The sequence below is a fragment of the Heptranchias perlo genome, chromosome 28 (assembly GCF_035084215.1).
Source record: "Heptranchias perlo isolate sHepPer1 chromosome 28, sHepPer1.hap1, whole genome shotgun sequence".
NCBI classification, from domain to species: domain Eukaryota; kingdom Metazoa; phylum Chordata; class Chondrichthyes; order Hexanchiformes; family Hexanchidae; genus Heptranchias; species Heptranchias perlo.
The window spans coordinates 22,159,633-22,174,306 of NC_090352.1; the positions used below are offsets into that span (position 1 = coordinate 22,159,633).

The 14,674-nt window shown below is 39.3% G+C and overlaps 1 long non-coding RNA gene across 4 annotated transcripts in view; it reads left to right on the forward strand.

The window, feature by feature from the left end:
- Positions 1-14,674, forward strand: part of LOC137344923 (uncharacterized) — a 104,007-nt gene that overhangs the window by 69,751 nt on the left and 19,582 nt on the right. For all 4 annotated transcript variants that reach the window (XR_010968496.1, XR_010968494.1, XR_010968497.1 and 1 more), the window contains one exon: positions 207-298. This is a non-coding gene — a long non-coding RNA (uncharacterized lncRNA). The remainder of the gene's footprint in view (positions 1-206; positions 299-14,674) is intronic.

A 14,674-nucleotide genomic window follows, 5' to 3' on the forward strand; every position in this document is an offset into this window, starting at 1 on the left:
AGAATCTCATCTTCATAGGCTCCATTTAAAGTTCTGTAGCTATTCTATCATGAAGTGTCTGTGACTGATTTAGAAAGCTGGCAGCAAAGTTAAGTACTCAAAGGGTTAAGGGCTAATCTAGTGAGGAAGGAACTTCACATAGAAAAGAAAGTTGTCAATTTTTCCTTTGGTATTAAAACATTTTTCCTTCTCCTCCTCTCCTGTAGGTTTTGACTCTTTATTGGAGCACAGTTCCATGGGTTGGGTTGTTGTTCAGTACCTCACCCAAGTTTCCATTATTCATGTGTGATCCATAACGGTGAGTATCAGCAGGCTATTCCACTCTGGTGGCATCACAACTGAGCCAGATCCTGTCTTCATCTGATGCTCTCAAATACGGACTTCTAGCAGGAGTCACTACGTAATGATGTAGACCAGAATCCCTAGTCCCAGCATTACTCAGGCTAATTGTAGTATCCCTCTCACCATCCTGACTGAGACCAGCTTATGCAGCTCACGTAGAAATTGAACCTGGGATCTTCCTGCTCTTAATGGTTCAGCTACTAACTAGATAGTTAGTAACTAACTGGATAACTTCAATAGTAACTTTCAAAAAGAAATTGGATATATATTTGAAAAGGAAACATTTGCAGGGGCTATGGGGAAAGAGCAAGGGAGTGGGACTAATTGGGTAGCTTTTTCAAAGAGCCAGCACAGGCACGATGGACCAAATGGCCTCCTTCTGTGCTGTATGATTCCATAAATTCAGCAACCCTGATGTTGGTTGTGGGGGGGTGGAGATGAGGAAATAATGAAAACTTATTCAAATAAGATATAAAAAGGAAAAACTGCAATTGGAAATCGGAAACAAAAACATAAAATGCTGGCAATAAACAGCAGGTCAGTCAGCATCTGTAGAGAGGACAGATTATGGTGTTTTGGGTGTGTACCTTCATAATTCTGTTGGGTGATTAGTTTTTCCTTTTGGCTTTAAAGCCAGAATTATTGTCTAACTATTTACCACATATCTATGTTGTTTTTTAGGCAACTGTAACATGTCAGGTTTTTCTTAGAAATGAGATTGTTTTCATTGCTGAAATATGAATTGATAGAGTCCTTGGTAGATGTTTAATTAACAGTATTCTGAGCTTCATATTTTCCTGGAATAAAGATTAACAATGTAACCTATATATCCTTAAAAGGGACAGTGTTGCTCTTTCAGGGAGTTTAGATGTAGGTTCACTTCCTGGAACAGCCTCTTCCAAGAATTCATATTTCAGTCACCATAATGTCTGGCAAAGTTTCTTCTACAGCAGATGTGGTGTCTGCTTCAGCACAACTGTTATGATGTGGTGTTTGTGGAGCCATCTCGATGCTAATGAGTTTTTAAAATAAAGCATTTTTAGCACAGTTATGAACAGCGAGACGAGCCTTAAATTGAGTCATTGCACATCGATATTTAAAAACACCTCGTAAAATAAATGTCAGACATTTCATCAGGGTGGTGAAATCTCTGATCATCAGCACTCCCATTTTAAAATCTGACAATTAGGGAATAACATTGACAATGGTGCATAGCAGGATAGGACTTTGCACCCACAGGCACCCTTACACGTCCCTATCTCCTCCACGGGAAGGGTTAGTCGCCATTGCTTTGCATGGGCACCTCTAAGGAGCGGACAAACAAAACACAATTGGCAGAAGCTTGGGAGAAGGATTTCAGCCTGTTCTTTAGGCTGCAGAAAATGTGCGAGATGCATGAAAGAAGTAGGAAGAAAATAAAATTATGCGGCATTCTGGTTTACATTTCTGTTCTGCCTCTCTGCTGGATATTTTTGTTTAAACAGTGTTTATTATGTCATTGGATGGGAAGAGTTACTGAGCCTGATAGTGTGAGGGAGCTGAATTAACATAAAACAATAGTGATTAACCCAGGGTGCGTCAGCTAAGGCATCATTTTCTGTGCACTAATTTCTCTGCCTCATACTGTCAGCAGCAGTAACTCCTTCGACCCAGTATTTTCTGAAACGAACAACATATTTAGATAAAATGGAGGTGTCGGACGTGTGCAATTTCTGAAAGTTCTAAGGAGCAGAAGTGCTCCTATTGGGCTGAACTTTGTCTTGCACCAAAATGACCTGTTGTGCAGTACTTAATTTTTTAAAAAAAAACTTTTTAGCCATGAAGGACAGAAGAACAGTGACAGTTCTCTGAGCTGTCCTCCACAGTGAAGAACAGCTCAGCATGTGAAGAATGCCAGGCATTCTTCAGTGATTCTTTCCAGATTCTTTTAAGAGGAAGTGGAAGGGCTAAACTTGTTTTGTCCAACCCGTCAAGATCTGCCTTTTGCTTTTGGGTGAATGTTGCTTCCAGTGTTCAAGCTATTTCTGGAATACGAAGCAAAAGATAAAACAGAGAATTTGGAGAGAAATGTAAAAAGATGTTTAATAACTTTAAAATTCATCCTTTTCCAAGAAATATGCAGCTGGACACAAAACATACCATAACAAGATGGCCGTCTTCATAAGCCACAAATACCAGCAAGAATGTAGAGCTCATTAAAAATCACCTTCCCACATGGCCCTAAATACTAAAGTTGTCTCTCCTCTCCCCACTACTACTAGTTACTATCTTGACTCTGCCTCTCACCCTCACCCCTGCCATATGTTTGGCCTGTGACCAGCTGCCAAAAGTCAACACAATTCCCATCTTTATGTACTGTTGACCAATTGTATTTTTAGGTACCTCTATGGACGTGTTTGAGTGTTGTATGATCTCGCATGTACCGTGACTCATCGTGATATGTAAACTCTGCAGATCATTTTTAAATTATAAGACTCCTGAGACAGTTATATAAATGAGAATGTTTTAATAAAGGATTACTAAGATATGTGAGGATTTTTTGATTTTGAATTTCCTTCTTGAGGACCTTGCTGCTTCCCCCTCTGCGTCACCATTCGGAATTATGGGATATTAGTTTGCTCCGTTCTCTAATTTAAAACGGAAGACTTGCATTTATATAGCACTTTTCACAACCTCAGGGCATCCCAAAGCGCTTTACAACCAATGAAGTACTTTTTGAAGTGTAGTCACTGTTGTAATGTAGGAAAAAATTAGACCTCCATAAAGGTGCATTTTCTGTTTTATGCCCATATCAACTTTTTTGGTAAAACTAGCAAATGGAGGAATGGTGTTGATGGCTTCTAGTGCACAGCAGACATGGTTTTTTTTAATTGCTTCTATGCTTGAGAAATCAGTTTTTCACTGCTCTGAGTGGTATTCTAACTCTTTGCAAGAGATGAAATTGGGTGGATTAATTTGGCTGACAAAACGTGAATATCATCTGTGTTGATTTATAATGTTAAAACTGGCTGGAAAATCTGTCAGTGAAAAGGTTAATAGCAATGAAATCTTTGCTAACAAAATCCCCATTTGATGCAGAATATAACTTGTGAACGATTACTGACCTCTGAAGGATAAATTAGACATCACACATTATTAAGCAACCGACAGAGATTAATCCAAACCTGCAATTACCAGTTGTTTTCGGGAAGGAGGAGGTCCATTCAGTCAAGTAAATGGAATCTTTAGTGGAAGTTTTCTTTTAACTCCTGAAAATGGCTTGGGAGTTGATTGAAATTAAGATACAAATTTTTACCATAGCAATACTTCCACCACTAGCTACTCTGACCATGTTTAGCTGACCAGCTGAGGTAATGTTCTGAGGTGGGACAGCTGCTGAGCACTATTTGGAGTCACAGAGGATTGCTGGATATTCAATGGAGACCAATGTGAGAAAGTCATAGATAAGTAGTGACCCCTACACAAAATACTACTACTGAGTGTCCCAGCTAATGATTGTTGAGCAATATTGACAGGGGCTGGAAATAGATCTTTAGTCTATCCTCTCAAGAGAAGTACATAATATGTGGGGGAAAGACAATTGAGATGTTGACTGCTTCAATTTGAAAAAAGTTACGTGTTGTCAATAAAATATTTTAACCCAACTTAAACGATTGCACTGAATTTCATAAACTGGAGTAAAATATTTGAACTGGTTGTTTCATCTGACTGTGAAAATGTGTTGAGGAATAATCTTTCGACTCCTACTAGGTAATAGCAACACTGAAGAAAAATGAAATGCTTTCAAAGCCTTGCTTGTGCAAAAGGAGGCCATGTATGGCCCTCGAATTAATAGAAGGGCAAATTGCACAACAAAACCAAATTGGTTACCTGGCCATGACCAAAGACCAATTAGACTGACACAGAAGTATTTTTTACAAGTTTAAAGAAAATGAACTCTCAGGAGAACATGCATAGCTATCAAACACAGCTGAAGGCAATAAAAGCTGCTATCAGAGCAGCGAAAAGGACACTAAAGAGGAGGATTGTGGATCGATGAAGATGTTACTGGGTTACCAATAATACATCATAGGGTTGATGCTAGAATTGAAATAGATGTGGACATAGTAGTGGGTAGAATTAATGATCTTAAAACAGATTGGGCTGATGGCCCTGAGGGTGCTCAAAGAAATGTGGGGTGTTCTCCGCAGGCACTTGTTCATATATTTAACAGTTCACTGAGGTCTGGAATTGTTTGTATGGACTGGAGAGAGGACAAGTCAGAACCAGTGAAGCAGAGTCTGAGGAATTTGAAAATTTCGAACCTTGAATTATTTTTCATGATGGCATGTAAGTGCTATTGTAAGAGTTAAGGTTATCCTTAGATACCATGGCCCCAAAATGTCACAGTTGGGGGAGGGCAGATGTCGGCATTTGCGCCTGTGTGGGGGATGGCATTCTCTGGGTTTGTACCCCAAAGTTGCTACATCATAAATTTCAGTAGGTTACAGAATGGGTTGAAGAGGAGTCCGTCCTGTCAGGGGCAGATGTATGCAAATCACGGACTTAGAAAGAAAGAACTTACATTTTATATAGCACTTTTCATTAATTTCAGGACGTCTCAAAGATCTTCACAGTCAATGAAGTACTTTTGAAGTATAGTTACTAACGTAATGTAGAGACATGCAGCAGCTAATTTGCACACAGTAAGGTCCCATAAATAGCAATAAGTAACCAGATGATCTGTTTTAGTGATATTGGTTGATGGATAAATGTTGGCCACGACACCAGGAGAACTTCCCTGCTCTTCAAATAGTGCCATGAGATATTTTACATCCACCTGAAATGTGCAGGTGGGACCTTGATTTAACGTCTCAACTGAAAGTCATCACCTCTGCTAGCACCGCAATAGTACACTGAAGTGTCAGCCTAGATTATGTGCTGAAGTCTCTGGAGTGGAACTTAAACCCATGTCCTTCTCACTCAGAGCTGAGAGTGCTACCACTGGGCCGAAGCTGACCCATTAGGATAAGATGATGCCATCCATCCTACATTCCAGGACTTTCCCATGCTTTCCCATGCATCCGTCTAATTGTACGCCACTATGTTACACGTGCAGTTACCAGGACCTGCTAATCAAAGTGGAAGGGGTTGTTTAAAGGGAAGCTGCTAAAGGTGAGATTGCTATTCTAGACTTTTGGTGATTTGTTATGAGTATCTGCAGGTGCCAACAAAATTCTTGCACCATTTTATTCAGGAAGCATTCATCTACATTCTCTATTACTCTTGGATAGGCTTGTACTGACACTGCTTCTAGGGCAAGGAACAAACCAGTATGTGACACCCCAAATGGTATTACTTAAAAGTAGGAGCATTTATCTCTCTCTACTTTCTCTAGAAAAGAGAAGGCTGAGGGGTGACCTGATAGAGGTCTTTAAGATTATGAAAGGGTTTGATAGGGTAGAAGTAGAGAAAATGCTTCCACTTGTGGGAGAAATCAAAACTTGGGGCCATAAATATAAGATAGTCACTAATAAATCCAATTGGGAATTCAGGAGAAACTTCTTTACGCAGAGATTGGTTAGAATGTGGAACTTGCTACCACAATGAGTAGTTGAGGTGACTCATAGATGCATTTAAGGGGAAGCTAGATAAACACACGAGGGAAAAAGGAATAGAAGCTTATATTGATAGGGTTAGATGAAGAGGGATGGAAGGAGGCTGGTGTGGAGTATAACCACTGGCATAAACCAGTTGAGCCTAATGGCCTGTTTCTAAGATGTACATTCTATGTAATTCTATTTATTTCAGTAAGCTGTACTGTTATTCAACTGACAGCTCATTTACCTTTGCTGACCTTGTGACGTCATTAAACTTTTTCTGACATTGTAAAGGGTTCCTTGGGGTTATGGAGGTTCCACTGATTGCCACAGGCATGACCCACGTTGTTGTATTTGGTGGCTTCTTCCCAGCTATTCCAATGATGGCATCCTACTTTTGACTTAATTCTGACAGCAAAACTTCAACATAAGCCTCAGAAAAATGTAATACTTACCTTTTGATGATCTTCCAACTGCCATTTTGTGACCTGTTACAAGATCTTCCTCACCCCTCTAAATGGAATAAGCCCTTTAAATCATAATAATGTGCCCTTGCTCTGCTCCCTTTCTCAATTTTCCCATCCCTCCTGGTATATTTGATCTATTGCTGGCGGGACTCATGGGTTATGTTTACACTACCCCCCCTCCCCCACGATGGGTGGGAGTTAAAAATAAAAAATCAGGTAACCTGACCCTAACCCGCTGTGAATGCGCCTGCTTCCATTTTCACCGCGGTGGGTTTTGGGATGGCCGAGTAACATGCTCTGGAGAGGCGGGTCCGTAATTCTAATGTGTGAATGATGCTCCGTTCCTGATATCTTGGCACGATTTAAGGCTGGCTGGCCAGGTTTCCCAGGGTTCAGGAAACCCGGCAGCTAAAGGGAGGCGGGAGCAGCCGGATTCTGCAGGTAAGTGCTCTTTATAGCTCTGCTTGTGGGCCAGTAGGAGCAGGAGTGCTCCCCCCGGCCCCTCAAGTAAATCTTCTGCCACGATCGGCTGACCACCCCCCACCAACCCGCGATGTTTCTCAGTACCCCTCCCTCCCGATTGCCGGTCCAACCACACTGCCCCCACACCAACCCGTGATGTTTCCCAGGTACCTGTCAATTTGGCTGGCTGCTGGGCGGGAAACTGTGTGTGTAAAAAAAATGATAATAAGGTCCTGCCATTAAATTCGGCAATCCGTAAATATTGGGGCCATGGTCTTGTCCCTCCCAGCAATAGGCAAAGCAGCTGGCCCCGGGATATCTTAAATGTTATAATTACGTAATGAAGCACATAAACCGTCCAATGATCATTTATTTAGGCAGTTCGGGTGATACAATCTTACTTGCATTACCTTGTTAACGTCATGTTATTTAGTTTACATAATGGGAAAAGTGATCCATCCATGGCTAACTAAAGAAGTTACGGATAATATTAGATTAAAAGAAGAGGCTTATAATGTTGCCAAGAAGAGTAGTAAGCCTGAGGATTGGGAAATTTTTAGAAATCTGCAAAGGGTGACCAAAAAATTGATAGAGGGAGAAAATAGAATATGTGAGTAAACTAGCAAGAAATATAAAAACAGATTGTAAGAGCTTCTACAAATATGTAAAAAGCAAGAGAGTAGCGAAAGTAAATGTGGGTCCCTTAGAGGTTGAGACAGGAGAAATTATAATGGGGAATAAGGAAATGGCAGAGACGTTAAACAAATATTTTGTATCTGTCTTCACACTAGAAGACACAAAAAATACCAGAAATAGTGGCAAACCAAGGTTCTAATGAGACTGAGGAACTTAAAGTAGTTAATATTAGTAAAGAAAAAGTACTGGAGAAATTAATGGGTCTAAAAGCCAACAAATTCCCTGGCCTACGTCTAAAAGAGGTGGCTGCGGAGAAAGTGGATGCATTGGTTGTGATCTTCCCAAATTCCCTAGAGTCTAGAACAGTCCCAGTGGATTGGAAGGTAGCAAATTTAACACCGCTATTCAAGAAAGGAAGGAGGGAGAAAACAGGGAACTACAGACCAGTTAGCTTGACATCAGTCGTCAGGAAAATGCTGGTAACAGGACACTTAGGAAATCATAATATGATTAGGCAGAGTCAACATGGTTTTATGAAAGGGAAATCATGTTTGACGAATCTATTGGAGTTTTTTGAGGCTGTAACTAGCAGGGTAGATAAAGGGGAACCAATGGATGTAGTATATTTGGATCTTCAAAAGGCATTTGATAAGGTGCCGCATGAAAGGTTGTTACACAAGATAAGGGCTCATGGGGTTGGGGGTAATATATTAGCACGGATAGAAGATTGGTTAGTAGACAGAAAACAGAGAGTAGGAATAAACGGGTCATTCTCAGGTTGGCAGGCTGTAAGGATCTATGCTTGGGCCTCAGCTATTTACAATCTATATTAACGACTTAGATGAAGGGACTGAGTGTAATGTATCCAAGTTTGCTGATGATACAAAGCTAGGAGGGAAAGTATGCTGTGAGGTCACAAAGAGTCTGCAATGAGATATAGACAGGTTAAGTGAGTGGGCAAGAAGGTGGCAGATGGAGTATAATGTGGGGAAATGTGAGGTTATTCACTTTGGTAGGAAAAATAGAAAAACAGAAATTTTTTAAATGGTGAGAAACTATTAAATGTTGGTGTTCAGAGGGATTTGGGTGTCCTTGTACATGAAACACAAAGTTAACATGCAGGTACAGCAAACAATTAGGAAAGCAAATGGTATGTTGGCCTTTATTGCAAGGGGATTGGAGTACAAGAGTAAGGAAGTCTTGCTACAATTGTACAGGGCTCTGATGAAACCACACCTGAAGTACTGTGTACAGTTTTGATCTCCTTTCCTAAGGAAGGATATATTTGCCTTAGAGGCGGTGCAACAAAGGTTCACTTGATTGATTCCTGGGATGAGATGGTTGTCCTGTAAGGAAATATTGAGTAGAATGGGCCTATACTCTCTGGAGTTTAGAAGAATGAGAGGTGATCTCATTGAAACATTTACGATTCTGAGGGGGCTTGACAGGATAGATGCTGAGAGGCTGTTTCCCCTGGCAGGAGAGTCTAGAACTAGGGGCCTAGTCTCAGGATTAGGGATCAGACATTTAGGACTGAGATGAGGAGGAATTTCTTCAGAGAGTTGTGAATCTTTGGAATTCTCTACCCCAAAGGGCTGTGAATGCTCAGTCGTTGAGTATATTCAAGAATGAGATCAATCGATTTTTGGACTCTAAAGGAATCAAGGGATATGGGGATCGGGCAGGGAAGTGGAGTTGAGGTCGAAGATCAGCCATAATCTTATTGAATGGTAGAGCCAGCTTCAGAGGCCATATGGCCAACTCCTTCTCCTATTTCTTATGTGCTTATAATGGGTTGTGGAAAATGTTAACAAACACAAAATTGGTGCATTTTATTGACGAGACCTGTTTTGTTCACAGCACATGGTACACACGTTTTTGTTTGAATCATAACATAACGTGTTTTCTTTTCCATTGCTTCATTTTCTAACCAATCTAGTTTATGTACTTCAAAACAACTTTCCTTGCAGAACCATGGGTTGTGCAATGGGATGGAGGGATAAGTGAAAAGAGGAGGTTGTTGGAGCATAAGTAGATAGTCAAGACCAGTTAATGATAAGGTTCTGAGAGATTAAGGAGGGAGTAAAATTCCTCTTTTAAGGAAGAACTGGCAAAAGTCCATAATTAACAACCTAGTAACAAAATTACATTCTTAAAAAAAATCACACATTTCAAAGCCATGTGTTCCTATGATGCTGTTAGCGGCTATTAAATATGGAGAAAAACAAGGGGAATTCCAAAACCCTAGACATTTAATCACAAACCTCAATTGAAATTGAGAATCACAAACAACTTGCGCTTACAGACTTTTTAATTCAAAATTGTTTTTGCATGAAAAAAATTGAATTATCCGGAAATTGAAATTTAACATCTTAACTAAAAAAACCTTTTTTGTGCTTGAAAAAAATTAGAATGATCAGATAATTGAAATTAAGTGGCTTTGAATTAAGAGCAGACTATTTATAAAAACCATTTTGAAAGCAATGCTGATTGATATTGACTTGCATACTCATTCTTAATATTATCCATGCAGAAATGAAGATGTAATTTGAGATGTAATGTACATTAAATGACCACTATGAAATGTTTTGTATCATTTTATGTGGTTCATTTTGAATAGAAAATATTTTTCACTTCCTTTTTGTGCATGCTTCAGTTTTGTATGACTAATTTAACTGTGGCTTGAATGTCTGACACAATGGAATCTGAAAAAATATTTTTTGATTTAAAAGCAGACTATACATACAGAGCCTCTATGAAACTGATTATCTGGTGCCATTTTGTTCATTTATCATTTTCTGTTTTCAACCAGTTTTCCACTGGAGACTTCTGTGTGTTTTTATGCACACACACACACACACACACACACACAAAACCTCTTTAATTAACCTCTTAGTAGCTGAATAGATGCATAGATTTTCCTGAATTTTGATGCTACTAGCTCTGTTTAGACTGGTATCTATCTATGAAGAGGAGCTCTGACTTAGTTTGCGCCACATTCATAGCAGAGCAGTGAGTGAGTGTGGGATTCACATACTAGCAGTCAAACTTTCAGAATGAAAATGAACACTACATCTGAATATAAGTGTTCATCAAGATGTAAGTGATTTATGTTCTGAGCAACAGATGTGGAATTGGGCTTTAGTGGCACAATACTGTGTGAACAATACTGTGTGAACTGCTCCTGTGATGAGTTTTTGTTGTATTTGCTACCGCAGAAGGAAAGCTTTGGCAGGTTAAGAGTAGGTCCAGATAAATGGTAACATATCACACCAGTCTCCCTCCTAAGTAATGGGTCCAGACAAGATAGACAATATGTGGGAACAGGAACAATTTAATACTAGAACAGTGAAAAGTTAAAATAGATAGGTTCATCACTGGTAAACAATAACGTACCTTCTCTTAGAGATGGTAGGACTCAATTAAGTTCCTGATACAAGTCTGGACAATATCATAGGTGTGTGTCATTTGCATCTAATCATCAATCCACTGATTAGTAATGTCTCCTTTACAGTAATTGGAAAGGAATTGAATGGAATATATGCAACTCATACACAGTGTAAGTAATTAATATATATATATTTTTAAAAAATAGCTGTCACTCTTTTAAGTTTGAAAATCATTTCAAGCTGATATGTTCATTTTAAAACTAAAGCAGGGAATTTTTTTTGAAAGGACCCTTCAAATGTCAATAGAACCCCTAAATAAACAGGATGAGAATAAAGGTCTCAGTGAAAGTACATAGTTGGATTACCTATCAGAAAAGGACGTTGTGCACAGGCTCCATGCAGAATTTGTTGCAGTGTGCAAATGTTTTGTCTTTTCTGACTTTCTGTGAATGGTTTTGTCATTGTTGATATTCAAAAGTCTAATGGCAGCTCCAGCACAGTCAGCGAAATTACTCCACCGATTAGTTGCATTTGACAACATGGTTGGATAGCGCCTCAGGTATTGTGATACATTATATGCCAGTTGTATCTGGCAGTAAGCAATAACATTGAATGGTTGAGTAGCAGCACAACCTTCTAAATGAGCAAATGCTGCTCTATTTTAATATTTTTGCCTTATATGGGACTCCCTAACTGTTTTTATATTAATTAAATTTTGCCTTTACTCCCAAATGTAATTTTACCGTAAGCTGAGTAAAAGTAACAAGAATACGATTATTTACCAAAGGATCACCACACCTACCCTGATTTATTTTGCTTTTCTATGACTAAGATACGTAATAGTTATACAGGCCCCAGACAATGGCTGTGAACATGGGAGAAATAGGAGGGAGATAAAATATGTAATTATGTGATAGCATCTTTTGATTATATCATTGTACATTTGAAACATCATCATTGGCTTAATTATACTCCATATTATTAAAAAGGATGTAGAGGCACTGGTGAAGGTGCAAAAAAGATTTACTAGGATGATACCAGAACTGAGAGGTTATACCTATCAGGAAAGATTGAACAGGCTGAGAGTTGACCTGATAGAGGTCTTCAAGATAATGAAAGGGTTTGATAGGATAAATTTAGAGAAAATATTTCCCTTGTTGGGGTAACCAAAACTAAAGGTCATAAATATAAAATAGTCGCTATCAAATCAAATGGGCAATTCAGGAGAAACTACGTTACCCAAAGATTGGTAAGAATATGGAACGCGCTGCCACAAGTAGTAGTTGAGGCAAATAGATGCATTTAAGGGGAAGCTCGATAAGCACATGAGGGAGTAAGGAATGGAAGGGAATGCTGATAGGGTTGGATGAAGTAGGGAGGAGGCTCGTTTGGAGCATAAACACCGGCATAGACCAGTTGGGTCGAATGGCCTGTTTCTGTGCTGTAGTTTCGATGTAACTCAATGTAATGATGACTGCAGCCAGATATAAATAAATAGACCAAGAATCAACAAATGTGTTTGAACTTCAGAATTGGGAAAACCAAGTCATCGGTGGTTTTGAGATATTGCCTGCCAACCTCTGCTCTACATGGGTTTCAAACTATTTCAGTTACCAACATTCAGCACCTTGCCTTGTTCATTACATCTCACACATGGAATATGACACCTGCCTGTTGTCACACCCGGTACAATTTCATTGTTTTACTGTGCTCCAAGCACCCATCAGGACCAAATCTGTAAGATGCCCATCTTCATACAGTTGCCTCTGGTTGCACTTGTTGTTACACTACCTGGTGTACAAAAACATGCCTGAATTTTGTCGCAGCATGGTTGCATGATGGTTTTTAAACCTTTTGTGAAATATATCTTTTTAAAGTAAATAAATACAAAAATGAAGGTTTCAAGTCATGCCTACAATTCCCTGTCAAGAGAAATTATGCTGCAGAGCAAGAGCTAATTTTTAAAAAATCTCATTTTATGTTTTGGGGTCTAGATGGACCAGTCATGTGAACAGGTCCTTCCTGAATACTGGTTTTAAAAGCATCCTGATACACTGATGGTATCTACTGCAGCTGTCCATAGAATCTATTCCTTCATTATTTAGACTAATGGTGCTAAAAGATGTTTTTGATGGGTTCCTGACATTTTTTTCCTTCAGAATAAGTAAAACATGTAATGGAAGTAACTTGAAGAATCTACTTTTAAATTTGCAGACATTATATAGAAAATGAATTTAACCTGAAAAAACAGTGATACCTTTCAAAGAATAAGGGATTTCTTTTTCATTGGACCATGATAGCTTTATGGTTCACAGTACTCTCTTGCCATAAGACTGCTGCATTTCAGAAAGAATGCAAATATTCAAATACAGGCCTGCAACACATCCTGATCACAAGATAAATGAAGGTGGCCATTCATCCCATCTTTGATCACCCACCAGGAACATCCCAAGTCCTGCCATCACGGTATCCAATTGTTCTTTAAATCAGTCTTTGACATGCCATTTTCCAAAAGATCCTGTGTGATCACCATAACTAATTTGGCTTGTTTTTCTAAATGATTGGGATGGAAAAACAGCCCACTGGGATAAAAGCTTTACCAAGCAGGTTTGGAGCTGCCTCCTGGTGGCTACAAATATATTTGCCAAAGTAAAATGTTATTGGCAAAAATCCTCATTAGGTTAGTGGTAATGTTAGAATATGATTTACTTGGCAGCTATGGAATGATTCTGTTTTTAAACTTCCCATAAGTAGATAGCAGTAGTTAAATTTTAGTCCTGACCCACCTAGATTTTCTGTTGGGCTATATATTTATTCCCTAATCTTCTTTCTCCTGCCTTGAAGACTGCCCCACCCTTCAGCTACCACCAGTCCCTCCTGTACCTGGCTGCCAGGAACCATCCAGCAGTAACTGTCTCTTATTTTCCTTCCCCCCCCCCCACCAAGAGACACTGCAAGCTCTGCTCAGGCATACTGCAACTTTCATCAGGTATTGAGGTCATTAACCTGTTCCCCATGTCACTGTGACCCACATACAACTTGGATCAGGCCTAGTGCTATCTGTGATGGTGGCGGTGGTGGGGGATTGCCAGGGACCTCCTCATGTCTCTCGTACTGGAGAATGAACAATGCTTCCCCAGTACTCGGCTCCTGTTCATTTAACAACTTCCGTTACATGAACTTATCAATTTTGGGCAGGAATCACTAAATTACCATACAATTTTATTTAATTTTGCACCTGCAAATGACAAGTATGTACAAAGATAGATGCCAATTCAGTACAGATAATACAAAAAATAAATTAATGACCAAGATTTTCAATTTTTTACATGAACAAATTTTGCTGCACCAGAGGAGTTCAAACTACAACCCCAACCACCATTTCCTGGCAATCTGGCCCACAAAGTCCAGGCAACTTATATTTCATTTCCTGGTTGCATTTATTGAATTTCATGGGCCTGGAGGTTTGGAAAGTTCTGTTCTATGTGCTATTACCTCAGTGATGGACTAATCCTGTTTTTAGCCAAAGCTTAAAATATATGCACATTAATGTGAACATTGATTTAAAGTTTACATGTGGCCTGTAACTCTCACATATGCATCTATGTGGCCCAAGACGACAAAAAGCTTGGATATTCCTGAGCTACACTTTTGTTTATTCACGCGTACATTGTAAAAAGACAGAATGGGAGTTCCAATCCTAATGGCAACGGGGAAACTTTGATCAGATTAGAATTTGAACAGTGATAGACTAGAAAATATACTCCACTTACTATAGAACAAAATTGATTCAAAAAGG